Below are 19,835 nucleotides of genomic sequence, written 5' to 3'. Positions count from 1 at the left end.
GTACACATGTGAATCAGACAATACAAAGGCAGCAGAGTTCACCAGGCTAGTACCAGTTAAAAGACAGCAGAAACAAACTTTGCAAAAATGATCATCAGGCAAGCACAGAAGGCTTAGGTCTGCCTAGATTATATTTTAAGCCTTTTCCTAATTGGATATGTGAAGCCATCTTTGACCACGCATGGTCTGAGTACAGCTAATTTGCTTAATATATATCAGGCATTGTTTAAACTTGAAATGTTTGCCAGTTGGCAGGACAAAATTGTAATGCAATCAGGCAGCCATGCATGGTGAACAAGCATCACCCTGAGATGCTATGTGTTGACACAAGTTCCAAAGTGTGAGAGCTGTGGAGTATATGCAGATAATTCAAAGGTGCACTTGCAGCCTTTAATGTCATGCTACACACTTCTCCTATGTCTGTCTGTTAGCTCCTCTTCTCATCGCCAGCTCTGGAAAGTTGAATCCAGGAAAGACAGAGCATGTGGAGATGGGAAGCAGTAGCACAAAGCTTTAACTAGATAATTTCAGCTTAAAACCATAACTGCATTTTAACTGTGTTTTTTCAGTCAATTTCTGAGTGTTTTAAATAAATATGTACCACATACAACTGCCCCCTGTGCCTAGCCTTCTATAAACAACAACCCCGACTGCACCCAGCCATTCGTTATCCACAGTAGGAGTGAGCCACATAGCCAGGCCTTTAGCCAGGCCCTGTGCACAACTAGCTGAAGGACGTCAGCCCCTAAAATGCATGGCCAAAGGCCATGTGCAGCAGAGTTTGGCCCTGGGTGTAAGCTACAGAGCCTGGCCTTTGGGTAGGGCCTGTATCAAACCCCTGACAAACGTGGCCAAACCCCAATGATTGTGGCTGCACAAAGGGAGTTGTCCAGTCACAGCCCTAATGCACTAAATTCTTCAAAATAATTTTTTAGGGAGTTGCGGATCCTGAGGCCGCAGTTTTTTTAAAACCAGTACAGGATTCAAAAATCCCGCAGGAAAAATATAATTTTTTTTAATACACATTTTAATACCAGGGGTCCCTCCACATAGTACTGGGTATCACACTAGGTTCATCATACCCACTTATGGCCTTTTTGATTTTATTTTTTCCAACACGGAGCTCAGTGGACACACACACAAATATGAATTTAACACATTTGCAAATTTTAAAGTTTTTTTGGATGAAAATAATACCTTGCCCTTTTACAATAGTGATGGTGGGGCCAGTGCGGGTAGCAGGGGTCAGAGATATGCTAATGTTATCGCTTGCAAAACTCAGTGGCCTACAGGAGAAAGCCCCTGCAGTTCCTTTTGCCATGACCCTGAGGCTGGATTGTTATCAGAGGCAAGTTAACAACCAGCGGTGGTAGAATTTTTATACACACTTGCCCTGAATGTTGTGAAAACAAACCACTGGGCTGTTTTGTGAACTTTCGAGAATAGGGTAAATGGTAGTAAAATGGGTTCCCTACATTAAAATATTCAGCAGTTGTTATGGGGCGTGTAGGATACACGGCCAAACATAAAACACAGATTGCTTTAACTTTGGAGAAAGGGAAAACTCATAAGCTAACTTTAGCCTCCTGTGGTTCTTCTAAGGGTATATCTGAGAAGACTATCCTGTAGGCCAATGTACAGAGGGGCTGAGATTCAGAAACAAATTAACGTGTGACTAGTAGGACTGTTTTTGCAATTTATTGGTATAATTACTTAAGAGAAGGTCTATGAAGTCTGAACTAAATTTCATAAAAAATATCAAGACCCTCTGCATCCATGTCCTACGTCTGCGCTAATTACAGTGGTGGCAGAACAGGGATAACATGAAACACAACAAAAACTCCTTTGTTTATAGAAAGATGAAAAGAAAGAGGGGGGTTCAGGGTAGGGTGACCTAGCTGAGATGGAATATTCCTTTTAAAGGACAATTTTCCTCACCCACCATAGCTGGCATGCTTCATCATCGGGAACCTCCTTGCACCGTGGTGCCTAGTCATGGTGCGTGCAATAACCCCCTCATTGAGAGGGAGGAGCACAGCGGATGTTTTAAGAGGTATAATAAATACCCTTTAATGACCCCAGGGTGGTGAGGTCAGTAGAGGTTAAGAATAGAAAAAATGGGAAATTCAAAACCAACTGCAGGGTGCACAAATACTTTTACTGATGCGTCCCTGGGATAGGAATAAAAAACAGGACACTGCAGGAAGAATTAACCCTGCTCAATCATGTCACCAGGATAGGCCAAGATGATTCAGCCTATGACCCTCAAAAGAGGTGTTGTGGCATTCATCAGGACCTGTAGTGATAGTGCTTCTGCTTCTAGTTGTGCTCAAAACAAGATAGGGATAATGTGAAATATATACAGAACCGTCCTTTGGTCCTTTGTAAGTGCAAAAAATAGGGGAAAAGGGGATTCACAGGCAGTCACTTGAAACTGTCTGGAGTGGTGCTTCAACTCAGGCCCTGGCGTGGGGCTCAGGGTATACGCTCTATCCTTTTGACAATGAGGAGTCCAGCCGCTGCCGAAGCCACGGCTAAGGACAAGGATAACAGACACCATGTCCCGCCCATTTACACTAGTAGATATGGCAAAGCAATTATCAGAATTGTACAGATGCCAGCAAATTATTGTACAACAAATGCAAGTAGCTGAGAGAAACACGACTGAGTCCTAGTCAGGGCCGGACCTGGAACCTAAAGCAGCTCTGGAAATTTGGGAAAACCGTCCCCCACCCTGGACATGGGGGCAAGAGTGAAGCTCTGCTGCTTAACAAAACCGGTCCCCAGCACTGCTGCTTTTGTTACTGAGGGCTGATATTGCAGCATCACTGCAAAACCAGCCCCCAGTAACCAAACTGGTCCCCACCCTTCCAGCCTCCCGGGCAGATGTCTGATGCCCACTACAGCCAGTCCAGCCCTGGTGCTAGTACAAAATGCCTTAAGAGACCAAGATAACTGCACAGCAATCAATCTGAAGGTGAAGTACATGATTAATTTAAGACTCACTGACGTAATTGTACACCCTATTGTTCCTAGTACAGTCGTACAAGCATATCAATTAGGGAAATACCTTGATTTTAGTTTGTGTTCATTTTGATAAGGTTGCTACAAACGCAGCCTGACCACTAGAATGGTCTGTGCAATACATAGTTGCATTACTTTCTGGTAACTTACAGACAACCTATCAAGCAGCCATCCCAACTAGAAATACCCCATATTTAGAGATAACTTAATAGTACTTGAAATAATGGAATTGGACTAGAAAACCAATAGATTAAGGTTATCCAAGGACAAATGGGTACCTGGGAAGAGTCCTCAAGCTTCGTTCTATAAAGTATAGGACTGGTTAGAGAGATGGCTGCAATATGACTCCTTGACCATAGACGTAGCGATAGATACAAGATACTTATAAAGGTTTTGGAGTACTCTTCCAAGGTAATCCACAAAATATTGGCTAAGACATCCCCACAATTTTTCCTTAAATGACACAATTGATTGGACCTGTGCTTTTCATAGATCCCCTGACTTTACACCTTTAAGTAGTAAAAGCCTGAGGACCATACTTGCATTGACTTAGCACAGGACCGCACACAGGAAAAGAGACATCTGAATCCTGATATTGTAACAATGAAGAACCTACAGCTATGGAATGTACTAATGGACATGTTTTATTATATGTACACAAGTTGGTCGCACACTGCTCGTCACACCAGCAAGTTGCCCCAAAGGACTGTGGTAAATGTAGTGGCGACGGCGGGTACGCCTATGCCACGATGTGTAAAGAGAACAGTATGTGTTGCATTTAGCCATCCCTGGACACGTGTTTCGAGGTAGTTGCCTCTCGTCAGCAGGGAGCAGGACAGTGTAAAGGGGTGCCGTGTGGACTGCCAAAATGTAATTAAAAACAGGTCAAGTACCTCTCATGGCGCGCAGGTGCAGATCCAAGGCTCGTCAGCCCGTTAGCTCAAGGGAGCCGTAATAATTTGTACACAAGTTGGTCGCACACTGCTCGTCACACCAGAAAGTTGCCCCAAAGGACTGTGGTAAATGTAGTGGCAGTCCACTCGGCATCCCTTTACACTGTCCTGCTCCCTGCTGACGAGAGGCAACTACCTCGAAACACGTGTCCAGGGATGGCTAAATGCAACACATACTGTTTTCTTTTTACACATCGTGGCATAGGTGTACCCGCCGTCGCCACTACATTCACCACAGTCCTTTGGGGCAACTTGCTGGTGTGACGAGCAGTGTGCGACCAACTTGTGTTCAAATTATTACGGCTCCCGTGAGCTAATGGGCTGACGAGCCCTGGTTCTGCACCTGCGCGCCATGAGAGGTATTTGACCTGTTTTAATTACATTTTGGCAGTCCACTCGGCACCCCTTTACACTGTCCTGCTCCCTGCTGACGAGAGGCAACTACCTCGAAACACGTGTCCAGGGATGGCTAAATGCAACACATACTGTTTTCTTTTTACACATCGTGGCATAGGTGTACCCGCCGTCGCCACTACATTCACCACAGTCCTTTGGGGCAACTTGCTGGTGTGACGAGCAGTGTGCGACCAACTTGTGTTCAAATTATTACGGCTCCCGTGAGCTAACGGGCTGACGAGCCCTGGTTCTGCACCTGCGCGCCATGAGAGGTATTTGACCTGTTTTAATTACATTTTGGCAGTCCACTCGGCACCCCTTTACACTGTCCTGCTCCCTGCTGACGAGAGGCAACTACCTCGAAACACGTGTCCAGGGATGGCTAAATGCAACACATACTGTTTTCTTTTTACACATCGTGGCATAGGTGTACCCGCCGTCGCCACTACATTCACCACAGTCCTTTGGGGCAACTTGCTGGTGTGACGAGCAGTGTGCGACCAACTTGTGTTCAAATTATTACGGCTCCCGTGAGCTAACGGGCTGACGAGCCCTGGTTCTGCACCTGCGCGCCATGAGAGGTATTTTACCTGTTTTAAATACATTTTGGCAGTCCACTCGGCACCCCTTTACACTGTCCTGCTCCCTGCTGACGAGAGGCAACTACCTCGAAACACGTGTCCAGGGATGGCTAAATGCAACATATACTGTTTTCTTTATACACATCGTGGCATAGGTGTACCCGCCGTCGCCACTACATTCACCACAGTCCTTTGGGGCAACTTGCTGGTGTGACGAGCAGTGTGCGACCAACTTGTGTTCAAATTATTACGGCTCCCGTGAGCTAACGGGCTGAGGAGCCCTGGTTCTGCACCTGCGCGCCATGAGAGGTATTTGACCTGTTTTAATTACATTTTGGCAGTCCACTCGGCACCCCTTTACACTGTCCTGCTCCCTGCTGACGAGAGGCAACTACCTCGAAACACGTGTCCAGGGATGGTTAAATGCACCACATACTGTTTTCATTTTACACATCGTGGCATAGGTGTACCCGCCGTCGCCACTACATTCACCACAGTCCTTTGGGGCAACTTGCTGGTGTGACGAGCAGTGTGCGACCAACTTGTGTTCAAATTATTACGGCTCCCGTGAGCTAACGGGCTGACGAGCCCTGGTTCTGCACCTGCGCGCCATGAGAGGTATTTGACCTGTTTTAATTACATTTTGGCAGTCCACTCGGCACCCCTTTACACTGTCCTGCTCCCTGCTGACGAGAGGCAACTACCTCGAAACACGTGTCCAGGGATGGCTAAATGCAACACATACTGTTTTCTTTTTACACATCGTGGCATAGGTGTACCCGCCGTCGCCACTACATTCACCACAGTCCTTTGGGGCAACTTGCTGGTGTGACGAGCAGTGTGCGACCAACTTGTGTTCAAATTATTACGGCTCCCGTGAGCTAACGGGCTGACGAGCCCTGGTTCTGCACCTGCGCGCCATGAGAGGTATTTGACCTGTTTTAATTACATTTTGGCAGTCCACTCGGCACCCCTTTACACTGTCTTGCTCCCTGCTGACGAGAGGCAACTACCTCGAAACACGTGTCCAGGGATGGCTAAATGCAACACATACTGTTTTCTTTTTACACATCGTGGCATAGGTGTACCCGCCGTCGCCACTACATTCACCACAGTCCTTTGGGGCAACTTGCTGGTGTGACGAGCAGTGTGCGACCAACTTGTGTTCAAATTATTACGGCTCCCGTGAGCTAACGGGCTGACGAGCCCTGGTTCTGCACCTGCGCGCCATGAGAGGTATTTGACCTGTTTTAATTACATTTTGGCAGTCCACTCGGCACCCCTTTACACTGTCCTGCTCCCTGCTGACGAGAGGCAACTACCTCGAAACACGTGTCCAGGGATGGCTAAATGCAACACATACTGTTTTCTTTTTACACATCGTGGCATAGGTGTACCCGCCGTCGCCACTACATTCACCACAGTCCTTTGGGGCAACTTGCTGGTGTGACGAGCAGTGTGGGACCAACTTGTGTTCAAAATGTTTTATTATATGGAGGAGTAAAGTATGATTCTTTAAACAGGTATAGCCACTGTAGAATCTTGACATAGATTCACACTTATCGAGCAAAAGTGGACTAAAAAAGACCAGATGGTTCCAGGGCAAAAAATGATGATTACATGTGTCCTTGGAGATGAGAAACTATACCCTAGTTTGATAACTCATCTCAAATTTGATGAAAAAGAAACCATGATACAGGAAGCTGTCATACAGTTACTACCTGAAAATATAATTTTAGGTACTTATTCCCATCAGTTTTCTAACTACTTAAAAAAACACATATACAGACAAGGCAGGAAGCTCCTTTACCAGAAGAAGAGATACTAGGCAAGACACTTAAAGGAAATAAAACTCAAAGTGACGGAAGACTGGATGAACAGAGGGGTACATCAGTATTTATATCTAAGAATGGTAGTAATAAAAAAATATAGCAACAGATACAAAGTGGGAACACCATTACAGTTTCAGAGAGGCACATACAAAGGATCACTTTTTGGAAAGTGGCAGTCTACAAAAAGCATAGTCCTATTAAGGTAGAACCCTATTTTCTTTTGCATAAACGTTTGCTGTATCAAGTGCATTCTCAGAAGTAACTTAGACAGTTTTTAGGAACTATATCCTTCGATGGACAGGTTCTTTATCTTGCTCACAGTCAGCCCAAAGGAAGATAATATGAGAGTTGTAAATCAGATTGTTATTTATTAAACAGGTCCTATCGGCCCTGGCTGCTTGCTGTAATAGGAAGGTTCAGTTCCAGTTACAGGAAATGTTAACCTTGAAATCTTTACAGTTGGCCAAAGCCCCGCTATGTCCACACCCTGTCATAGATATTCCATCTGAAGGAGTGGTAATGGACTTGATAGGTCCCTTAATCCTTTGTATAATGGTCATCAATATATATTAGTGTTACTCGTTTACACCACTAGATATACAGAAGCAAGTCTGTTGCCCAGTATGAGCACTAATGTAGTAGTTCAGGCTATGGTTTCTTTTTTCTCCTGGATAGATTTTCCTACAGTATTTCTTACCAATAATGGCACTCAACTTGTGTCGAACCTTATGTCTCAAGTACGTATATATGTATGTATGTATGTTTGTATGTATGTATGTATGTATGCATGCATGTATGCATCTTATGGTATTTCTATAGTGTGAACCTAGCCAAAAGGCAGCAGAGCGCTGTACAAGGTCAAAGACAAACATAAAGTCAATGAGTAAGAGAAGAAGAAGCTTACTGGTTAATCATTATGATGTAGCATTCTTCAAGTTATAGCCACTGTAGAGTCTTGACATAGCTTCACAATTAGCGATCAAAACAAATATCTAAGTGAAGCTCAATCCAGGCAAAGGCTATCTTTTGATATCCTCTAGCAAAATGTCAAGGGCCATACTGCATTTTGCAACAAATAATTTAAGTATAAAGTAGTATTTCCTCAAAGGAATAAATCTGAACATATTTATCATGTTACTCCTTCAAGACAAAAATGGAATTAACCAGATGAAATCATATCTTCCCCTTCAGAAACTTCCTACTTTATAACAGATTAAAAATAAACGGGAGTCAAACTAAATCTCAGAATGATTGCTGAAACAAACCCCATGTCCAGGGGAGTTAACTTATAAAAAACAGGATATATTTCAGTTTTTACAGGAATTCACAAAATCATTTTCAGAAAAGCTAAAGGGAACCAATAATATACAATGTGACATTATTACTTCCCCACAAATCATAATAAGACAAAAAGACAAAAATCATACTGTATTCCAGATGCTTGGACACTCCCTGTCAGTGTAAACCACATGCTGGCTGCATAAACAATGCAGGGGTGACAAGTCCTTTGTGTGAGGCAGAGCACAGCCTATTCAGTTGCAAGTGGGGCTGTGCCCAGTTCCGCCCCTCTATCCTGCCACTTGACCCATCTAGGTACACCATTTCCCTCTATAGTGTGGCTGTCGGGGAGTAATATACAAAATCCAACTGCCAACTACACCCTGTTGTGTGACCAAGGAACAGACTGTATGCATCAAATAGTTAGGGCAGGAGAATGCCAACTTTCTAAAAGTGGGATTTTCAAAATTGTAACTTAAGGTCTGACTTTACCTTTAAAGGTCACAGACTATAAACACAAAATGCTTAACTGTTCCCAATCGAACATTATCTGTTATTAGATGTAATGAGGCAACGTGATGTTATGATATGAGAGAGGTAGGCCTCACAGTAGTGAAAAACAAATTTAGGAGTTTTTCACTACATGGATATGCAAAACTTAAACGTTCATGTCATACCTTATAACTGCAATACACCCTGCTCTTTGGACTACTTAGGCCCTAACTTAGGAGTGACTTATATGAAATGAAAGGGGAGTATAAGGCTTTGCAAGGGGGTTATATTTCCATGTGGAATTGACAGTTTAAGCTGAATTCAGACTACAATGGCAGACGTGGGACCTGTTTTAAGGGGCTACTCAAGTGGGTGGTATAATGCATACTGCAGGCCACTAGTAGCATTTAATTTACAGGCCCTTTGAGTAACCAATGGAATTAGAAGATAAAGAAAAAAAACAAAATGACTTTTAAACTAATTATCCAAATGCTCCAAAAAGCAGCAGAAAGCTGACATAGAACATACAGCCTAAATGCAACACATACAAGAAAGCGATACTCTGCCGTATTCTATGCTGAAAATCCATGAAGTACCTTGAACAAACCCTACAATTTACTTTGGAATGTAACTAAAAAACAAAACAATTAACTAAAAATTTAACTAAACTATCCTAAGTTGTAATTAATATTAAGGAGCCTGACCACCTCAAAATATAACAGAGATAGAAGTAAGAAATGTATTACAAGACCTAAGAGAGGCAAGCACTAGCTCCCAGGGACCCAGAGCAAGAATCTAAAACAAATATACTGCCCTACTGTATTCCTGGGCATACCACAGGGCAAATTCCAGGAAGTCCCAATGTAAGAAGGATAATTACACAAACTAAGAAATCCACAAGTAAAACCGCTATTGCTCCCGAAAGATACAAAGGCATAGACATTCCTGAAAATTTAACCATTATACATGCTGAAGAATCCTTTCTCCTGTTCGGCAATAAAAATAATGACAGGAGAATAAAAATACATTCAACTGGAAATAACTTCTTTAGCGAAATCCAATCATTAATGATGGAGTGCACTTTTAAATGGTCCCCTCCATCATTCGCAAAGATGCACACGATACATGGTGACTATCATAACAGTAACATACCGTAATTGACGCACTCGTTCCCCAAAAACAAATTGATAACTATGAATTACTAAGCCAAACTAAAATAAAGACTAACAACTACTACCCATAAAAAAATAATAATAGACTTTGAGCAAGCAATGATGCAAACTGTTTTAAAACACTACCCCACACAGCCACTCAGAGCTGCTATTGCCACTTTTATTAAAGCTTTTCGAGACATTTCCAAAAATCTGCACCGGTGTAGAATATGCAACAAAAAGCCTAATTGCTTTTGAAATTAAAAAATGAATTGTCTACCATATATACACATCACAGCAGTAAATAATCACTACAATCTCCTTAGAAAATCCCCGCTATTAAACCCAGGAGCAAAAACTAAGTCAACGGAAGACTGCACCGTTCTGGCCACAGACACCAACCCAAGTTCCATATATAAATAATTACATTAGAAAAATAGCAACACAAATATTAAAATATCCAACACATAATAAGACATACATAAAATACATTACCGCTTTGATTTAAATAACTGAAAAAAACAACCACAGCAAACATTTTCCACACACAATCAAAAAAAATCAACATATGCTTTTATTGATGAAGTCCAGGATAAGTCTTCTATCAATCAAAATCAAATCCACACAATTAGATGCATTGTCACAAATGTAAATAAAGAATAACCAAAACATAAATTCACCAAGTTATCCCACAGTTCTAGAACACCATAAAAAATTAAAAAATAAAATTCAAAACAACCACTTGAAAACTGAAAAATAAAGTAAGTTAAAAAGAAATCTTGGTTTTAATATAATTCCCAAATAATTTCCTTTAAATAAACACATTAAAAAATAAGGAAAGGCATTCACTCTGACCAAAAATCCTGTAAAAATAGCATATCCACCCTCATGCAATAATTACTTGTAAAATATATACAAAACATATTTACCAACTATACTCACATCAAAAACATATGTAATTAAATTAATATAGTAAAACCCACCTCACTTTACTACATAATGAGAAAACACAAAGTAACACAATCCTACACTTCCACAACAAACTATTCAATACTATCTCCCTCTAACCACGTGCCCCCACCTCAAGCCCCCCAAATGATAACTTAAAAGTAGACATACCTCGTCCATAGACCAGCAACAAGGAACTGTGACCCAAAGGAACCAAACTTGCCTCAAAAATGAAGTTCATAGAGTAAAAAATATAGGTAGTAGTTACAAAAATGGCTGCTAAACAAAAAGGTTATAGAAATATGATTCTTAGGCTCAAGATTTCACTCATACAAAACCATTGAAATTCAGCAGTTATAACGACTAGATCTGACTACAACCTACGCCCCCACAATGCACTGCTTATCTCCTTACATATTGCACGACTCATGACATGGTCAGTGTCATCACTGATTACATCACTGATGACATTTCAAATTACACCACTGATTACATCATCCAGTGATTGTGAGTGTTTCTAAAGGTTTCTGAGTGTTAAACATATATTTTAAGATACCACAAAAGTTAAATTAGTATACATTGTGCCATACTAATGAGTGCTACTATTTCTAACATATATTATGTGAGTGGTTGTGTGACTTTGTGTATCATTGAGTAAGTGGGTGTGTGAGTGGCTGGATGTGTATGTGAGTGGGTGTGTGACTGGATGTGTGAGTAGGTGTTTAAGTGGCTGCATGGGTGAATGAGTGGGAGTGGAGTAGCTCTATGGGTGAATAAGTGGGTGTGCGAATAGCTGTTTGGGTAAGTGAGTGGCTCTGTGAGTGTCTGCATTGGTGAGTCAGTAGCTTTGTGAGTGACTGTATCAGTGGATGGGTGGGTGTGTCAGTGGCTGTATGGTTGACTGAGTGTGTGAGTGGCTGTATGGGTGAGTGACTGGGTGAGTAAGTGGCTGTATGAGTGAGTGAGAAGCTGCTTGAGTGAGTGTATGGGTGGGTTAGTAGATGTACAAGTGGCTGAATTGGAGAGTGAGTTTCTCTGAGTACCTGCATGGATGTGCTTATATGGATGTGTGAATGGGTATATACGAGGTTGTGTGGGTATGTGAGTGGCTCTGTTGAGAGGCTGTATGGGTGAGTGACTGGGTATATTAGTAGATGTATTGGTGAGTGAGTGGGTGTATGAGTGACTATATGTGTGAGTCAGTGGTTGTGTGAGTAGGTGGATTGGTAAGGGGGTGGCTGTGTGAGCGGCTGTTTGTGTAAGTGAGTGAATGGGTGTGTGAATGGCTTTGTGGATTAGTAAGTGTATTTATGAGTAGTTATATGAGTGTATGAGTGGGTGTATGAGAGATTGTGTAGGCGTATGAACAGCTGTGTGAGTGGTCCTGTGGATGATGTCATCAGTGATGTCATCAGTGATGTCATTTGAGATATCATGAGTAATGTCACTGACCATTTCATGAGTGCTGTAATATGTGAGTTCATAAGCAGTGCATTGCGGGGGCATAAGTAATAATTAGATCACGTAACTATAACTGCTGAATTTTTATGATTTTGTATAAGTGAAACGCAAGCCTATCTATACCATTCCTGTAACCTTTTAATTGTATTTCCTAACTGTACTCTAACCTTTGAGAGTGGATGTGTGAGTGGCTGTATAGGTCGGCAAGTGGGTGTGTGAGTAGCTTTATGAGTCTGTGAGTGGGTGTGTGATTGGCTGTATGGGTCAGTGGCCGGGTATATGAGTGGCTGTATTGGTCTGTGAGTTGGTGTGTGTGAGGGGCTGTATGGGGGTATGAGTGGGTGTGAGAATAGCTTTGAGGGTATGTGAGTAAATTTGTGAGTGGGTGTGTGAGTAGCTGTATGGGTCTCTGAGTGTGTGTGTTAGTGTTTGTGGGTGTGTGAGTGGGTGTCAGTGCCTGTATGGATCAGTGAGTGGGTGTGTGAGTGACTGTATGGGTCTGTGAGTGGGTGTGTGAGTGTTTGTATGGGTCTGTGAGTATGTGTGAGTTGCTGTATGGGTTGCTAAGTGGGTATATGAGTTGTTGTATTGGGATGCGAGTAGGTCTGTGAATATCTGTTTGGGTGTATGAGTGGGTGTGTGAGCAGTTTTGAGGGTGTGTGAGTGTTTTTGTGGTTGTGTAAGTGGCTCAATGGGGTTTCCAGTGGGTGTGTTAGTAGCTGTGTCGGTGTGTGACTGGGTCTGTGAGTGGCAGTGTAGGTGTCTTATTGGGTTCGTGAGTGACTGTATGATTGTGTGAATTACTGTATTGATCTGTGAGTGGGTATGCAAGTGGCTGAATGGGTCTGTAAGTTGGTGTTTTAGTAGTTTTGTGGCTGTGTGAGTGGCTATATGGGTATGTGACTGGGTATGAGAGTGGTTAATTGGGTGGTGTGAGTGGGTGTGTGAGTGGATGTGGGTATGTGAGTGGCTTTGTGGATGTGTGAGTGACTATATAGGTGTGTGGGTGGTTGTGTGTAGCTGTGTGGGTCTGTGACTGAATTTGAAGGTGACACGATGGGTGTGTGAGTGGGTATCTGAGTGTCTGTGTGGGTGTGTCAGTAGCCTTGTGAGTGACTGGGGCAGAACTGAACCTCACCTGCTCCTTTATCCAACAAGATTCCACAGGTTTGCACAAAATATCTACCCAACTGGAGTACTTTCTACTGTTTACTTAGTAAGTGCTACCTCATTGGGTAAATGACCAGTGCTTCTTCTATACTACAGCTACGTAATGGACCACAAGGATATGTCTTCAGCGACCTTGTGTGTCATTGCTCCTTGTGTGCGTTTATCCAGAATTTTGTGATAACATTGATCTTTCAATGGAGAAGACAACGAGACTAAAAAGAGATAAACAAACAGGGGTCCTTCCTCCTAACTATATGAAGTAAGTGCTTATTTGTTTGGTGGAGATGTCTTCCTAACCCTCGGCATTGAGAATGCCTCATCAAATTCAGCAGGAAACACGCTACAGGGCCTCTTGTTAAGCTGTCTATCATTCTGGCGAAAAGCCAAAAGGTCTTTGCACACTACTAAGGTCGGCGGGGCCAAACGGGTGTAGCTTCCAGCTACTTGTAGTAATGAAAACGGAGAACCATGGACTATTCTCTAATGAGGAGAGGCCAATAAAGAACCCACTCATCACAGTCACTAAAGATTGCCTCAATTAGATTAATGATGCATTCACCTTTACAAGGATTTCAGAAAATGTTTGAATGTGGAATTGATGAGAACATACACTTGCTTTGCTTTTGAAAAGCCCAGGAAGTCAGGATCATTTGTCCTTTACAGAAGCAGAGCTTCAACTGGGGTGGCTGTTATGTTTATATTTGTAAGTCCTTGTCGTTGAGGTTTAATTTCTGTGAAATGTTCATAGGAGTGGACCAGAACTAAACTTCACCTATCTATTTGTCCAACAAAAGTGCAGTTTCTCAAAGAGTGGGGCCACGGGGGGGACCCAATACCCCTGTGGTCCCTGCCGGCTCCCTGCCTCCAGCGGAAGCCGGCATTGCCCCTGCTTGCAGGGAGCAGCAACAATGCTACTTCCTGCATGCAAGAGAGATTCTTTCTTCTGATTTTGTGCCCGCTTGACAGATTAAAAATCTGCTCCCAAGATGCAGGAGCAGTCTTCCTGTTCCCACCCGTTGGGAGCAGCTTGCAGTTTGATGTTGCTCGGTAATACCTGCTATAGCTCCCTCCAAGCGAATGCAAACTGCTATCTCCCGAGGGTGGGCACCTCAGAAAATAGGGAGCCGACCCTGGGGTCAGCAGTCCTCAGGGCCATTAATGACTCCAAGAAGGGGTTTGCGTAGCCCCCTCCTTTTGAAATGTATGGCTTTCTCCCGGGGAGGTGGTGGACATGGGGTTCTAAACATCCACTATTTTTTAATTAAGCCCATGGAGGTGGGAGTCCCTTTGGCTCTTTCGAGCCATAGGAGGGGTGCCCTCGTCCAAATTTCAATTAAGGCCCAGGGAGGTAGTGGTCTCCAGGGCTCCAACGAGCTTCAGGAGGAGGGTCTGCACAGCCCCCATCCATTTTCTCAATTAAGCCTCAGAGCGCTGGTGGTCCCCGGAGCTCTAATCAACCTGAGGATGCCCTCCATTTTGTTTATAAAGCCCTGGGCAGGTGGTGGTCCCTGGGGCACTTCACAGCTTAAGAAGGGAGGCTGTGTGCACCCCATCCCTATTATTAATATACTTTGGCATGCCCCCGGGACCTGGCCCACCCGGGGGCTAGACTGTAAACAGGCGCAGGAGACTGCGCTTGTTTTTTTTTCTATTATCACCAAGAATCACAGATCCTTGAGGTATTACACAGTGATTTTTTTTTAAATGCTTTTTGACCCAGGTGGGGTCACTGGGGATCCTGCACCAGGCCTAGGGGGTGAGGGTGTTCCTACCCCACCACCTTTTATTTATTGTTTGGTTGAAGTGTTGGCAACCAATCAGATCTCTGCACAAGATTAGTTAGATTCACGGATGTGTCCATGTCCCTAGATATCTAAAGGGCTTCTTCTGGACCAAGTTGTAGCTTTCTACCAAACTTAGTGTAATTCGGTCGAGTGTGTCAGGCTGTAGTCGTGTCTAAAATCTCTATGGGAAAAAAGATGGGAAATACACGTTTTTTTACCCCTCCTTTATCTCGGCCCCTGCTTGAGCGAGCACCCTGAACATTTTCACACCCAACTAGAATCAAGAGGTCACTTTTTGGGGAAAATTTTGTGAAGGTTTGTCTATCAGTGCCAGATTTATAAGCAAGTGAAAGCACACTTTTCCTATAGAAACTAGGTCCTAACTATAACTACCTACTGGCGACTGTATGATATATATATACGTATTAAAAGATTGTTCCTTTAATGACCATCTCCTCCCGGTTTCTAATTTGTCTAGGCGGGCTCCCCAGTCGCGGTTGCTTGCAGCTGATTCCAGGGTAAAGTCTGGAACGTTCTCGAAAATAGCTTTCCCGTTCCATGCTTGGAGGTTCTTCAGCCACCAAAGCAGATCTTCGCGGGCATCTTCTGATAAGGGTATTGAGTCTGTGTTCCATAAACCCTTTCTTAAACCCAAAGCTTTTAGTCTCTGCAGGCCCCTGTAGTGGAGGGGGCCGGGCAAATTGCTTGGATCGAAGATGACAGAAGCCCCAGGACTCCGGCTAGGTCTTTTAGAAGTATTGAGTCTTTTGATAAGACAGCAGACACTTCTTTCTTTATCTTGGTTACCTTTTTGTGAGGGACAAATAAATGAGATAAAATTGTATTTACTTGAAATCCAAGGAGTTCTATCTCCTGAGTTGGTGTCATGATAAACTTCTCTATATTTATTATAAATCCTAATTTTTCAAGGAGATCTACTGCCCAGGACAAATGTTTCTGAATCTCTATTTTGTCTTGAGACATAATAAGTAGGTTGTCTAGGTATATAATTAGTCAAACTCCTCTCTCTGTGAGGTAGCTTAGTACCGGACGAAGCACCTTGGTAAAGCACTAAGATGCTGAGGACAGGCTGAAGGGTAGGAAGAGGAACTGATAGAGAGTTCCTTTCCAAGTGAAACGAAGGAAATTCTGGCTGTCTTTGTCCATGGGTATTGTGAAATAGGCATATTTGAGGTCAAATTTTACCAGCCAGTCTCTGGTTTCTAAAATGCCTCTCAAAAGATAGATCCCTTCCATCTTGAAATTTCTGTAAGTTAGGAACTTGTTTAGATACTTTAGATTTATGACAGGACACCATCCCTTGTCCTTTTTTTTTACCAGGAAAATTGAACTTATAAAACCCTTTGTTATTTCTATTGCCGGTATCTCTAATAAGGCTCCTTTGTCCAACATCTGGGAAATCTCTAGGTCTATTAGTTTTGAATTCTCTGCATTTAAATTAATTTCTCTGGGTTTTTGGTGCTGGATTGGGGGTTTCCAAAAATCTATTTTGAAGCCCGGAATTGTTTCTAATACCCAAGGATCTTGTGTAATCTGTGTCCAGTTGTGAACAAAATGCCTCAATCTCCATCCTACCTTTGTATGGGAATAAGAAGTCGAGCTTACCTTGGTAACTTTGGTTTGAAGAGCAGGATCTTCCGCCATGGAACCTTGTGTTTCTCCCTCTCTGGGGGTAAAAACTGGATTTTTGGCGATAGCCTCTGATAATAGATAGACAAGCCTCTATGTTCTTGTGGAAAAAACTGGGACCTGTAGGTACCACGGCTGACATCCAGTCCCCTCCTGTCAGCCCGTCCAAAATGTGGGCGTGCCCCAAAGACTGCGCATATGAGACTGGGCTTTACTAATGGGGGTAAAGGTGGAAACGTACTTTCCCAGAGATTTTACTAAGTTATCCCCAAAGAGGAGTCCCTTGGCATCACCCATATCCTCCCTAGAGGCCAAATCTGTCAATTTGGGGTTCATTCTCAAAAGGACTGCACTTCGTCTTTTAGCAATTAAGCTTGCGTTGGAATTCTCTAATAAAAATATGGCCCATTGGGACCAGCATCTCAGTAGATCGATATTTACCGGTATATTCCTTCCCCTTGCTTCTTCTGTTATAGCCAGAATTTGTGTTAGTGGGCCAAGAACATCAAGGAGTGTATCTTGGCACTGTTTTAGGCATTTTTCTATCCCTTTTCTAGGGTCCTTCCCAAACTTGAACAGGAAGGTTATCAATTCGGGGTCAAGGTTGGGGATATTACACACCTTGTCATCAGTGGAAGGTCTTGGACACTCATTGCGCAACAGATTACGAGTTTCTCTGTCCAGAGATTTTCTCACCCACTGACTTAAATACTTATTCATGTGGTCCATGGGCCACCATTCTGCACTGTGTGGGTGCCTAATGGTTGTGGGATTAAACATTTCCCTGCCAAGGGGGTCTTTAATAGCTGAGGAAGTAGAGGGTTGTTCCATGTCTTGGTCTAGGTTCTCAAATGTATCATAACTATCTTATTGATCAAAAATAAATTCATTCATATCCATCTCTTCATAATCTAAAATCTCAGATGGTGAGTTAAAGCTGTCTCCAATATCTTTTGTACCATGAAGGTCACTACTTTCTTTCATGCCGCTATAGGCAACCTTTCTCTGTGCTCCAATAGGGTGGCCGTTATCTTTTGTTCTGCAATGAGCACCATTATCTATTGTAGCGCAAGGGCTACCAAAGTCATTGACACGGGTAGATGCCTCCTCTGAATGTTTTTCTTCTTATGTGAAACTTTCCCCCTTTTTAGGGGTCTAGAGGTGGTAGGGGACTTGCCGTCTGAGAGAGAAAAGTAAATCTCCTCGACAGGGTACACCCTCTTCCTCTTAGTTAGTTCGGCGTCGACGCATCTTTGACGGTAGACCTAAGTTCTTCCTCAAGGAATGTTTTGATACTTTCCGCCATAAGCTCTTCCTTAGAATGTTGCTGGGGGTTGTTGTTTTCCATTGTTTAGACAGAATTACATTTAATAAAATAGCACTTTTAAGGCTTACTCACTGTTTGTTTGCACAGGGTAATTGAAGGCATAATGATTTCTCAAACTTGTTTGGGTAAAATATAGCCAGGTTCGTTATAATGGCAAGGAACGATTCCATTTGCGCTGAGAAAATGGCCACTAGATAGTACCAAAACAATACTGTTCTTAATGTGTTGTTAACTGGTACTTTCCTGTCGAGGAAGAACTAGTACCAAAATGGCACAGTTATGAGCTCGAGCGAAGGAGCTATTACTATGGTAACGAGCCTGAACAGGAAGGAGGGACTTCCTCGTTGGGCTGCCTTCCCTCGTGTCTCCTAGCTACTTGCTAGGAGACGCAGTAACTTTAAATCACGCTTCAGTGATTACATTCTTTTCTTTTCTTCTCTTTCTTTTTTTTTAAATTAATTCGTGTATGTTGACAATGCGGGGAGTTGCACAAAGGCGATACTACCTAAATCAAACGATCGGTTTTGCAGAGCCCGGCCCTGCCCTCAAGTACAGGTACAAGCAACATTGAATATATATATTAGAGAAAAAGGTATCAAGGAAATAATACAACAATCATTCATGAAGAGAGCACATTTAATTACCCCTTCAAGAGTATCAAATATTCATTTTGAGTACATCTGACATCATTTTCAAAATAACACAAAAACAGGCGCTTATTCAAAGAAAGACACAATGACATATCACACAACACCAATTATATACATTGCACAAAGAATCTACTACACATGACAATTAACCCAAACGCAAATCATTCCCATCAGTGTCCCCTTCTAAATGGCAGGCGGACCACTGGGAGGTAGTCAAACAAACAATCTGCGACTCACTAAGATTCTAGTGACTCCTCCATCCAATGTCTGTCGACGTGACCACGTTTCAGCCAGTATTAGCTTATGGCCTCTTCAGGACAGGGGTTGAACGACAACTACAACAATAAAAAGGAAGGGGGAACAACATTACTCTCATCCGGATCATCCCCGGGACAAGGAAAGGTGACCAAGCAGTGCACACAATGCAAAGATCCCACAAAGGACCCCTCCACAGTGAACCCAATAAACCTTACATCCCATCAACCACAAAGTGACTCTTAAAAGAAAGGAATAGCAAAAGGAAAAAAAAAATAACATTGAAGGCACGGTACTCTCCATGTCCCCATAATAACGTAATGACTTAATTAATAATACAAGCGAACGGCATGAACAGCATGAAAGAAATTAAGGCGAAGACACTTACCTGGCCCTACCATAAATTGGATGGGCTTAAATATCCTGATAGGAAATATACCATTAGTTAAACATTAAATCTAACAATAATGTCATACGATATGCTATCTAAAGAACACAGTAGAATACTTGGTAAACAAGAGCATTATAGAAACAATCAAAGTAATGGAGCCAGGTTTAGGAATAAATACACTTATCGTGTGTCAGGAGCAGCGAATATAAGAGGAAGATGGGATTGTGCACTGCATATTTATTGTGTTTTACGAACTTTCCAATGTTTTATGATGTATTAACATTCTTTAAAAGGCTGCATGTTTGGGCAGCAGATAATAGTCATTACATAATGGTAACCTCTGGTCTTGTAATGAAATCACAGATCCTCCATGTATTTCACTGGAGGACTCTGCACCAGGCATAGGGGGTGAGGGTGTCCCTACCCCAACCCCTTTTCTTTATTTTTGATTTTTAGGGGGACTTGGCTGAGTTTGAGTCCCAAAATGGCTGC

This window comes from Triturus cristatus, chromosome 9, assembly GCF_964204655.1.
Source record: "Triturus cristatus chromosome 9, aTriCri1.1, whole genome shotgun sequence".
In the NCBI taxonomy this organism is placed as follows: Eukaryota; Metazoa; Chordata; class Amphibia; order Caudata; family Salamandridae; genus Triturus; species Triturus cristatus.
This window is presented reverse-complemented; position numbering follows the sequence as displayed.